This window comes from Lacerta agilis, chromosome 14, assembly GCF_009819535.1.
Source record: "Lacerta agilis isolate rLacAgi1 chromosome 14, rLacAgi1.pri, whole genome shotgun sequence".
Taxonomy (NCBI): Eukaryota; Metazoa; Chordata; class Lepidosauria; order Squamata; family Lacertidae; genus Lacerta; species Lacerta agilis.
In genome coordinates, this window is record NC_046325.1 from 27,610,782 (window position 1) to 27,622,909 (window position 12,128).

Genomic DNA, 12,128 nt, shown 5'->3' on the forward strand with positions numbered 1-12,128 from the left:
TTGTGCCGTGGCCTAGAAAAGTATGCGTCTGAGCAGTTTTCTGCTTGATCCGCACTTTCTAGGCATGGATCCATGCAGTTTTCCCCTCGCCCCCACTGCTTTCCAAGGTAGGACCCACTCTTTGGCAACAGATCGGAACAAACACCAATCCAGGGGAAAACCCCGAATTGCCATTTGCTCCAATTGAACGCTAAAGCTGGGAGAAGAGGGAGTGTGCACAAGCCCGTTGTGTGTGAAGGATTTTGCCTTAAAAGAGGGGGACTTGACTGGAGAGTGCATAGCCATTTGTGTTCTCTATCTACGAAGTTGACACTTTGCTCTGTCTGTCTGTTACAGCAAGGCATGCAGGTGAATATCGAGATGCACAGGCTGGGTTTTGATTGGGGGAGCGGGTATTGGAGGTTGAGAAGGAAAGGGACACGGCACTTGTGCTTGTGGTTCGTATTTGCTTAGAGGAAAGGGGATGGTTGAGTCTCCATTGACACACACCCCCGACATCCATTGCTCCCCTACTTAAATATCTAGCTTCCGTAAACTTGTGTCAGTCTTTTAAGGTGCCACCATTTTTGTTACAACAAGCTAGTTGTACCACTGCTCCTCTGGAACGCTTTGTCCAGATTTGGGGTGTGTAAAAGAAGATGCGCTTTGTGGATTTGCGGGGGGAGGGAGGAACCTTGTGTAGGAATTTGCTTGATTGTGCCAGCTTGAGTCAGCTGTATTTGTGTGTGTTAGTCTGTGGGTATCAAGCTGGAGGGAGGGATTTTTTTTAATGTCCTATATTTTTATTTATCCATGTGGGCATTATTATTTATTAAATTTGCATACCACCCTATGCCCATTGATGTCGGGGCAGTTCACAACATAAAACACAGAATACATTCAAAAATTAAAAACAGACAACCCAATAACCCCCCCCCCCTCCACACTACATTTTAAAAGGGCATCAGGTCGTAGATTTGTGGAGTGTGCATGTGCGTGCACACATACCATATGTATTGGATGATCATGCATCGTTCCAAGTCGGTTTCCCCCAAAATGTAGGTAAGATCCTTTGTATCAGCAGATGGATCAGAGAAACACACTGTAAAACAAACTTTATATGCAAGAGAACCTACAGTTACCGAAGAATTACATTCCACAGTGCTGGTAACAGAGTAGGCATGTTATTTTGTTAGTGTTTTTGTGGAATATGTGTTTTTCTGTGACATGCCTACCTGTTTGGTGGGGCTAAGGCTGCAGTCCTAAGCACAGTCGGTAGGAAATCAGGTACCAGGAGCTCTGGAGGGCCGACTCCCAAATAATCATAGAATCATAGAGTTGGAAGAGACCACAAGGGCCATCCAGTCCAACCCCCTGCCAAGCAGGAAACACCATCAAAGCATGCCTGACAGAAGAACTTAGGAAGCTGGCTTATACTGAATCAGACCACTGATCCATGCCAGAGGCTCGGCAGGGAATTTTTCCTTGTCCTAATGCTGGGGATTGAACCAGGCACCTTCTGCATTCAAATAATTACGCTCAACAGTGCTGGTAACGGCCCTTCCCCCAAATCATGTTTAGGATTAGGCTGTAAACATAAACTGGGTTAGGATATGGCATACCATGAGACAGATTCCAACATGTCCACACTGTGTATATGAAATTGGCAGGTGTGTGTCAATAAGGCACATGATCCTGAATGTTGGATACGTTTGTAGTGTGCACATGTGATAGAGGAGTCATCTGCCTTTGTTTTTGTCCAACTATATACACTTGCTTCTAGTCTTCATTTGAGATTACAAACAAGCCACCATTTAAGCCAAGGACCATGAAAAGCCTGAAATTCAAAACACGCTCCAGTTCCGACCAATTCCCCTTAAACAAATGTTTTTAGATATTTACTTATTATTGGATAATCTGACAATGACCAATGTTTCGCCAGCCCCTGTTCTAATGAAGTATTTTACTGTTTTTCCAATATTTTGTAATTGGGGATTTAGAGAGTGGAAGAGAAAATTAAGTCTCAAATGTGATACATTATGTTTTTTTTTTCTGAAAGCAGATAAAAAAACTAGTATTACCCACCAAACCAATAGAATACGTTGGGAACATTAACAGGCTTTTGAACACCAGTGGCAAAACCCATGCCTCGCAAGTGGAAGGTTTTGGGTTTATTTCCTGGCATTTCTGTGAAAGGATCAGGAAGGAGGAAAGAGACAGTGCTGGGTTAGAGAGACAACTAGTCTGACCCGGTACAAAGCACACAGGTGTTAGATTTTCTGAGGGGTGTTTTAATGGAGGTATCTTAGTACATTCTTGTGATGAGCTGCCTTGAGCTTGGTCTAAAAAGGTGGGGAATTAAAATATTTTAAGAGTACATCCACTGTGAAATTATCATGTGGGAGTCCCGTTGAAATTTAACAAGGGATGCATTAGTTTTGCTGGAATGTGACATAAGTAAAAAGCGCTGGGCTGCACTCTGTCCATCACAGGCATCATCCCAGTGCAAGGAGCGGGGTGGCTGGGGGGTGGGGGTGGGGTACAGCAGAGCCTAGTTTCTCCCTCCTTGGTATCCGCATGTGGGCAGTCAGCATGCCAGGTCAATTCTGGAAAGGGGGCACTTTCTGCCCAAGCCTCCCATTCCCACGCAATCTTTTTTTTTTTGCACAGTGGGTGGAAGAGCGAAACAGAGCTCTGGAATGCTCCCTGTGGATTCTTCCAGGTAAAAGTACTGTGCTCCTGGTGGACTAGATCACTAAACCAGGCAAAGAGCCTTCTCGGTAGTGGTGCCCACCCTGTGGAACACCCTCCCATCAGGTGTCAAACAGATAAATAACTATATGACCTTTAGAAGGCAGCCCTGTACAGGGAAGTTTTTAAGGTTTTATTGGGTATTATTATTATTTTTATTTGTTTGTAGCCCACCCATCTTACTGGGTTGCCTCAGCCACTCTAGGCGGCTTCCAACATATATAAAAACATAATAAAACATTAAACCCAGGCATTCCCAAACTCAGCCCTCCAGCTGTTTTGGGACTACAACTCCCATCATCCCTGACCACTGGTCCTGTTAGCTAGGGATGATGGGAGTTACAGTCCCAAAACAGCTGGAGGGCCAAGTTTGGGGGTGCCTGCATTAAACCTTCAAAAGCTTCCCTATACAGGGCTGCCTCTAGTTACTCATCTACTTGACATCTGATTGGAGGGCATTCCACAGAGTGGGCGCCACTACCGAAAAGGCCCTCTGCCTGGTTCCCTGTATTTTGTTGGGAGCCACCCACAGTGGCTGGGGCATCCCAGTCAGATGGGGTAGCATATAAATAATAAAATCATCATCGTTATCATTAATATTACTGCGTTAGCTTCATTCTCTTAAAAATCTTGCAGAATCCTACCACTCTCCTACAGCACGTGAAACCAAATGCAGCTTTTCTTCAAAAAGAACTGTACGGATATTTCTGTAGTGAAAGTGCATTGTGATATTGTTCTGCGTGTGTATGCGTATGCTGGAGCAGATTGGGGTGTGTGTGTTTGTGCTCTTTTTCTGTGAGGTGTGTGCTACAACGCCATCTGTGTATGTGGTTCAGATCTGCACCAGAGTATGGGCGAGACTAGTCCGTTCCTGCATTATCGGGCCTTTCTGGCCCAGGGAGATAATAGGTCCTGCCAGATCCACACACACACCCTCCAGCACTCCCCTTGACTCCTCTGCCATGACCCCCCCCCCTCCTCTGGCGTGTCCATTGTCGAGTGCCATGGCTCTCTCTGGCCCCACAATGGCTGCCTTTGTGCGGCTGGTAGCTTGCCTCTTTTGTCAAGTGCCCTTTTTAATGCCTCGCTTCCCCTCCTCTTGGCCTCCAGGCAGCTCTGCTGATTACCTCCACCTCCCTCATCACAGTCTAGTCCCGGCTGTTTTCCAGGGGGCAAGTCAGGGGAGATCACGTCCCCACCGTCCACCGCCTGTCCGTCTGGGGAGAGGGAGGAATGTCCCTCCATTGCGTTCCAGAGTTGTCCTCCTTTACACAGTGCATAATTAACTGGCAGAATGATGTGGTGTCCACTGGCTTAAAGTGGCTTTTTCCGAGAGGATTAGAGAGCGAGAGACATTCATGGAGGGTACAAATCGTATCACGGGCTGTTGCAGTCAGGGTTTTGCTCCGGCAGAAACTTTCTGAGGTAGCTGTTCTTCATCTGCTCCAGCTTCTCCTTACCTACGTTTCGTGTCTTGGCCTGGCTTACAAATACAAACTCTGCATTGGGGAAATGGGAAAACCAGCTGCAGCTAAACTGCAGTTCTTTGTTTCCCGGAAGACCTATAATACAGTCAGGAAGGATCCAGGAAGCTGTGTGTTGTCTCATTTGAATGCTGGTTCAGCTGGATTTTTGAAACCACAGCTGATGGGGAACTGATCTTTCTACACTTCCAATGGAGGGTGGCCAGGTGAAAATAGAGTAGGGAGTCCTGCACCTTTCGCTGTTGTGTCAGCCCATTGTCCTGCCCCCTAAGTCACCTCTAAGGCAGGTTGATTTTGTGTGGGGTGGGTGGGGGAGAGCATTGTCTCTATCTGTTGGCACATTCTGGAAGCCCAGCCTAAGTTTTTACAGTGGTGCGGAATATCTAAGCTTTTAAAAAATTCAAAAGCCATTTTGGACTGTGTTCTCTCAAGGGAGGTGTGGGCACTGCTTAATTTAGAGCAGAGCTGCTCTAAAAGGAAGTCCTGGCCCTTAACTCTTTAAGGAGATGGGATCAAACTTCAGAGGTGAGGAGAGGGCATTTCATACATGCACAGAAGCACTCTTTTATTAGCTCGTACCTAAAAAAGGGCCAGGGACTAGGATGGGAGCAGGTGCTGCTAAATAAATGTGGCTGAACGAAGAGGGGTGGGGCTGTGCAGGTTCAAGATAAATAGGGCCTGCAAGAAATTGTTTCTATTTGCCCCACGGCCCCCACCCACTGCAGTACGCTGGAAAAGATGGGGGAGACCTTTCTGACCCTAAAAAAGTGGCTCTGCACACATGGTAACAGCTCTCTCTCTCTTTGCAGTGTGGCCTGGGGAATTGTGACAGGTTTTCTTGCAAACATTTCCCCCCCCCCAAAAGAAAATATTCTGCTGGCTAAATTGGGAGGGGATGCCGGGGACTGTGACAGGAGAAGGGGGCAGCAGTGCTCCCTGTCTTTTGAGAGAGACTCCAGAAGCCCTGACCTCCCCTCTGCACCTGCAGTTTTCACCAAAGAATACGACCTCTGTTTGCTGCCTTTGGGTGGGAGGTGGGCACCCTTGGCTCTGTCCCAGCAAGGGCATGTCGGAGAGCAGTTAATTTGCGCCTCCGTGGGCATAATTGGGTGACCCGACAGCCGTCCTGTTGGCAAGGGGAACAGTCATCTCGTTGTTCTAGCTACTGGCTTTCCCTTTTGTCTTTGCCCCAGGCGATGGGGGGCTGGGAACAATCCATTGTGAACTGTACATTCCCTGTTCTGGTGCCTCGGCCTGCTTTGCAGGAGGTGTCCCACCCCCCCTCACAAACCCTTATGGCAACTGCCCCATTTTGACGAATAAGGGATTTAGGACAAGCTGGGTGACTGGGGGCAAAATATCTTGACAGTGAAGGACGTCAAAACTTTGTACAAAAGCCTGAAATGAACTAAAACTTTATAGTAGGCTGTGAGAAGGGTGGTCAGTTTGCATAGCAAAAGGGAGTTGCTAGGAATGAGAGTGTCTCTTCCATGAAACTCTTGCAGGACTTGGGACTATTCTGTAGAACAGGAGAGTGCTGAGGTAAAAGCATACTATATTGCATTTGTTTCCCACCTTTTTCTCACCGTCGTCCCCTTCTCATTTAATCCCCACAACAACCCTGTGAGGTAGGTTAGGCTGACAGGCAGTGACTGGGCCAAGGTCACCCAGTGAGCTTCATGGCTGAGTGGGGATGTGAACTAACACACTAACCACTATACCACACTGTCTTTCATACAGAGGCGAATAACCGTGCATTCCTGTAGAAGGGACATGATAGCTCGCAGGATTTCTTTTTATTGTTTTGAATAAAATGCATACATTATTCCATTTTTATACATATAAAAAAAACAGACAAAGCTGCAGGAAAAAACAAAACTTGGCAGTGTCTAAAAGTGTTTCACGATAATCATATTCAAGTTGGGGACATTCCTGGTGATCTCAGATAGTAGCCTTCAACATTTTCAGACCCTGGATGCACTTTTTAACCCCATGTGTGCATGCATCTGGGGACCCACTCCTTAATTTGTGTGCTGGTGCTGCTGCTGTTGTTGTGGACAGGCCCAGTTGTGGGTCTCAACCCATGGGGACCTCTAGATGCCGTTGGGACTCCAACTCCCATCAACCCCACCACCACCACCACTAGGCATCCTGGGAGTTGGAGTCCATATTGGCTGCGTAAGAGACGACTGAGGGCAGGCCGTGCTTAAACTTGTTTAAATGTAGAGGCGTCGTGTGTTGGAAGACATAAGTAGGTGTCATGGCTGAACAGGAAATTGGGGGCAAGCAGGGCACTAGCCCTGCCCACGCCACTCCCTGACCTTTCTGAGCCGAACAAAAAGGTCTAATAATGCTAAAGGTCGGAAATGGTTGGTGTATGAATAGAACTATATGGAATAAATCTAAACAATTGCCATCCTTGAATCATAAGAGTTGGATCATCTAGTCCAGGGGTCTACAAATAACCCAGAGGTGCATTTTAAATAAAAACACGCATTCTACTCATGTAAAAAACACGCTGATTCCCAGACCGTCTGTGGGCCAGATTGAGAAGGCAATTGTGCCGCATCCGGCCCCCGGTCCTTAGGTTGCCTACCCCTGAGCTAGTCCATGGGTAGGCAAACTAAGCCCCAGGGGCCAGATCTGGCCCAATCGTCTTCTAAATCCAGTCCGTGGACATTCCGGGAATCAGCGTGTTTTTACATGAGTAGAATATGTCCTTTTATTTAGAATGCATCTCTGGGTTATTTGTGGGGCATAGGAATTCATTCTTTTTTTTCTTTTCAAAATATAGTCCGGCCCCCCACAAGGTCTGAGGGACAGTGGACCGGCCCCCTGCTGAAAAAGTTTTCTGACCCCATATCTAGTCCAACCCCCTGCAATGCAGGAAGGTGCAGCTGACTTACAGGGATCGTACCTGCAACCTTGGCATTATCAGCACCACACTCTAACCGACTGAGCTATCTTAAGTCCTGACAGTTAATACCTCGGAATGCAGTTGCTGTGTGTTTCCCTCAGGTTTCCTGAGTTTGTTCTCCAGGTATGAGAGAGATGGGTAGCCGGAATTTTGTGGGTGTGTGAGAGAGAAAATTAATAGGGCTCTGGGAGCTTAAATGTTCCCCTTCCACTGTATCTTCCTAGACTTGACTCTACTTTTCCATAGCTAGAAACATGGCATAGCCGCCTTTTCTCCAAAATGTTCTGCTTTTCCCTTCTCCTGAAGACTCCATTGCCCTCCGAAAAGAGCCCTCTCCCTCTCCTTGCAGCAAACCAGCTCCCTTTCCCAAAGTCAGAAGCAGGCCCCAAACCCCTGCTTCCAAATGAATGCTAATTTATACCTTCAGGCAGATTCATGTGGTAAATATATTTTCCTGGACGGTACCACTTCAGACTGAAGATGAGGTAATTGCATCTTAAAGAAAACAAAACTAGAAACCATGCATGTACAAAATAAGCATGAAAGGGGAAGCAAATATGTTTCAGCTTGCCCTGTTCCCTGATGTGCTGCCTTTCTGTGTGCAGGGAGTGAGCATTCTAATATACCTCCCCACAAACGCACAACACTTCCACCTGAAGTTGTACAGTCCAGGAAAAGCTTGATGATTTGATTCTGCTAAATGTATTACTTGGCTCTTATTACTATCCCGTCTTGGCTTCCTGCCTGGTTCCTTGTTTTACTCATGATCCCAACCCATCAGACTCTTTGCAGACTTGAGGAAACAACCCAGGAGTCCAGGTTACGCTGGCTATAATGACAATTGTGATAAATGAGCAGCTTTGAGTCAGGGCTTCGTCTCGGACCTGTTTTCTGTTCAGCAGTGGAACAAATGAAATAACAAAGGGTGTTTCTGAGCATCTGTAGAGTGCCCCTCTCTCACCACTGGCTTAACTACAACCAGTTACCCATGTATCTGGGATTATGAATAAAGGGGCTCCCTTTTGCAATTCAGCACTGGCTCCAACCTGCTGGGCTCTTGGCCTTTCTCAGAATTAGGAATAGAATCCAGCATCTTAGTTGCTCAGATAGCCATGTGCCTCTGTGTCTCCCCTGTGGTTGGCTTTGGGCCACACTAGGGTGTGCGCATGTTGAGGTAGGGGTGGAAGGGGGAATCGGCCTTGTGAGACCTTGCATTTGGGGCCATCAGGGTGAGGACGTCATGGGCTGTGAGTTGGTGCAAAGTCCTCGGGGTGCATTCCCCAGCTGTGAGCCTCTTCCTGCGCAGAGGCCCCACTCAAACGAAACCCCTTTCATGTCTAATCTCCTGGCATGCGCCAGCCCTTTTGTTTGGCAGGCCACATCCTGGCTCTATTCCCTGCAAGGTTTTTTTTTATGTGTGTATGGGGCTTTTTATTTTTTTAAAAAAGTGGTTAAGAAGGGGGGAGCTAATCAAACCCATCCTTGGGGGACTGGCCTGGAGGCCTTTCCCATCTGAAGGCCTGCTCACCCTGCGCAGGGCCAGGCCTTTTAATATCCTGTCTGACTGGTTTACTCCGGACTCCGGCTTGAAGAAAAACATCAGCAGACATCCTACAGGAAAGGGGCTGTGGGTGTGCAGCCAAGCGCCTTAACCTTTTCATGCCTGGGGGAGCGGAAAACGCATCACACATGTGCAGGCTGTGTTTCTTTTCATTGCTGCCCTTGTTTTGCGACTGTGCCCATGCAGGTCCGCGCATTTGCATGGCACAGCTTCTCGTCTGTTTTTATTGACAAGCTGCTCGGACCCACCCTGCCTTTTGACAACTGTGGCAAAAAGAAAAAGAAAAAAAGAACCCAGCATTTGGTTCCCAGTCTTCCCTCCACTGTACTCTTCTCTGGATCATAGCCCCTTCTCCCATCTGGAGAAGGACGGCTGGTCTTGACCCCATGTCTTGTACATGCCACCACACCCCCTCTGGTGAGCTATCTTGAATCCAGGAGTCGTGGGAACCAAAACATTTGAACAAGGTTGTGCCAGGGTGGAGGTGAGATCAGTAAACTTGTGTGTGTGTGCGCGCGCACGCACACACGCGCACAGAGAGAGCATTTCATGGGACTGGAGCCTAGAAGCTTGGAGGGAGGTTTCCCTCTTGAGTCCACCTCTCTGCTAGGTCAGATTTTCCTTAAAAGATTCCATGTGGCTCAATTTTGTGGCATACAAGTTGAACAGATCGGATGGGGGTGCATCTCAGGGCCTGCCGTCATGTTACGTTGGATTACAGTTAGTTTTTATGCTGCTTTCCAGCCAGGACAGCCCCAAGGCTGCACATGCAAGTTAAAAGCACAAATAAAACAATAAAACACCAATTAACAAACAAGACTTATCGAGAGAGGGGGGGAAACAATAGTAAGTCCTGATAACATCTTAGAGAAACAGAAGCAGGATGAAATCAGGGGCCTTGTGCAATGAACACAAGTTCTCCAGGTGGTAAGATGGCCTTCAACATCCATTGGGAGGAGTGGAGGGAAGAGTCTGTAAACAGACTTTCCAAGGGAAGGAGGTTCCACAGCCTAGGAGCCACCATGGAGAAGGCTCGTCCTTTGTACAATGGCAGGACACGGAGCAAAAAACCCTGCAAATGTATCAATGGTCTAGCAACCTCCTTTGGAAACAAGAATTTCTTACGATACCCTGGACCCAAGTTGCTTTGGGCTTTGAAACAAACTGGGAGCCACAGTAATTCAAAAGATAGAAGAGCAATGGTTTCCATGTGGTGGACCCCAGGAAAAAGCACTCTGCACCAGTTGTAGTTTCCAGACATACTTCCATGTAGAGCTTACTAGTCTAACCTTAGATGTGACCAAAGCATGAGTGATAGTGGCCGTCGTGTTGGTTGGTTGGTTTGTTTTTTTAATTGAGGCATTTTTATCCCACCTTCACTTCCATAAACTTAGGGCGTGTTTACATTAGACTGGGAGAGAAGGGGGGGAGGGAGGAAGAGAGTCTGACTTTCCTGTCACTCAGGAAGCTTCATGGCTAAGTGGAGATTTGAGCCCCAAGTCTAACCACTACACCAACCTGGCCCACCTGCCCGAGTTGTGGAAAAGTACTTCTGGCTACAGCCACCACTTGAGCACCCAGGAGCACAGCATAATCCCAAAACCATGTGCCAGACTCTTGAGAAGGAGGACCATCCCATCCAGAACAGGATTAATACCCATCCTTAGATCAGCTTCCCTGCTGGCCAGAAGCAGCTCTGTCTCGCCTTGCATTGTTTCGCCATCACCTGTCCCCAGCTTCCTTTAGGCACCTTTTTCATTTTGTCTGCTGAAGGATGTGTATAACTCCAGAGCATGTGTGCTTTTTATGCCAGCAGATTTTGGATTCAGTAAAATTAAGCTCACCTTGTTCCGCTGTTTTTTTGGCAGGAGGGAGCTCCCTCCTCAACTAATCCTGCAAGTTGGCCCCTCAGAATCTTGGCTCCACATCCCATTTGCTGTAACCCATCTCAGACCCCTGCTTCCTTCTCTGAGGTGGGAATAATATCCAGGCTTTTAGCTGCATCCTGTTATAACCAGCCTAGACCTGCTTCCTTCTGCATCGGTGGCTAGGAGTCCAGATTCCCAGGCTTTTTCCCCTCTAGGGATCATCTGTAGGATATATTGCATTTTAAATGTCTTCTGAAAACCCTTTTCTACCTTCCGTCACACTTCTGCCCCATTTCTAACCAGCACCGAAGGTCTCATTTGTCACAACTGCGTTATCATCTCTCCCCACCCACAAAGATGTGTGACATACTTTATAGGGGATTCCCTGCCTCATATCACAGACACAACATTGCACTCTTGTAGTCAGTGTTAATTAACTTGGAGCAACCAAGCAACAATTATTCACACCCCTTTTGCCCTAGAACCCTGGTTATTTTGCTAAACTCTGTTGTTAAGCAGATACGCACTCTGTGAAAGCACAGAGGCACTTGGGTCTGTACAATGAGAGAGAGAGAGAGAGTTTCTGGCATTACATTGCAGGTTTTGTTGTTGTTGTTTTTAAGGCAAGTGTCCAGATTGTTCTATCGTCCTCCTTCCCGAAAGCAAACCCCTTCCCTTCCAGATCCAGGAATCCAGCAGCGTCAAGTCTCTACTGCGCTGCCTCCCTTTCCCCCACCCCGCCCTGTTCTGTTGAGCTGCTGCGCCAAGCATGTAAAGCTCCTGGGATTGGCTGTGTCTGGCTCAATCCCACATCTTATTTCTCTGGCCTGAAAATGTCAAGTCGCATATCGCTGCGGTGCCATCCCACCCTTGCGGAGAGCATGCTGGAGGCGGCTTCCAAAGCTTCCAGGCCTTCAGGCATCCCCGTTTGGGGTTACTCTTCCCTACTGGGCTGTCCTGTTCCCACTTCTCAGTGTTTCTCGGGGAGGGTATCTTACGTAAAGGCATTACGGTCGCAGAATCTGCCTGCTAAAATATGAGCAGCTGAGCAGAATCCCTCCAGGACAGAGCGCTGGGGCAGCTCAGGCTCCAATCCTGCTGTTGAAACCACAGAATGGTTTTCCCAGGAGGCCAGCTGACATTTGTACTGGGATTTGTCTCTGATTAGCAGACATTGCATGATCTGCAGGGGCCCACCCCACCCCAGATTTCGGGTAAGTTCAGTCAAGACGAAACCCCAAATTCAGTGCAAAGGATACAAATGGATAACCAAACAGCAATTGTTGTAGAATATAATCTTCTTTGCATCCTGCGTTAGTATCCCTGCAGAGCAATTGGAAGGTGTGGTTTTTTTTTCTCTTTTTCTTTAGGGCAGTTAATAGTAGGCAGAACCAAGTAAGATATTTTTGTGCACAAATGTCTCAAGAGCCACATGCCCATGCTCCTTCCTTGTCTTGCGTCTATTTCCCATCACATGGAAACGCAGACATGTGAATGGACCATGTCACAGATCAAACGCCATGGACAGAGCTTTCATTTCTCCTCACATCACCATGCATGCAATGTTT

At 47.6% G+C, this 12,128-nt stretch overlaps 1 protein-coding gene across 2 annotated transcripts in view; it reads left to right on the forward strand.

Moving 5' to 3' along the window:
* RARA (retinoic acid receptor alpha) overlaps window positions 1-12,128 on the forward strand; it is a 154,778-nt gene that overhangs the window by 126,145 nt on the left and 16,505 nt on the right. The window lies entirely within an intron of this gene.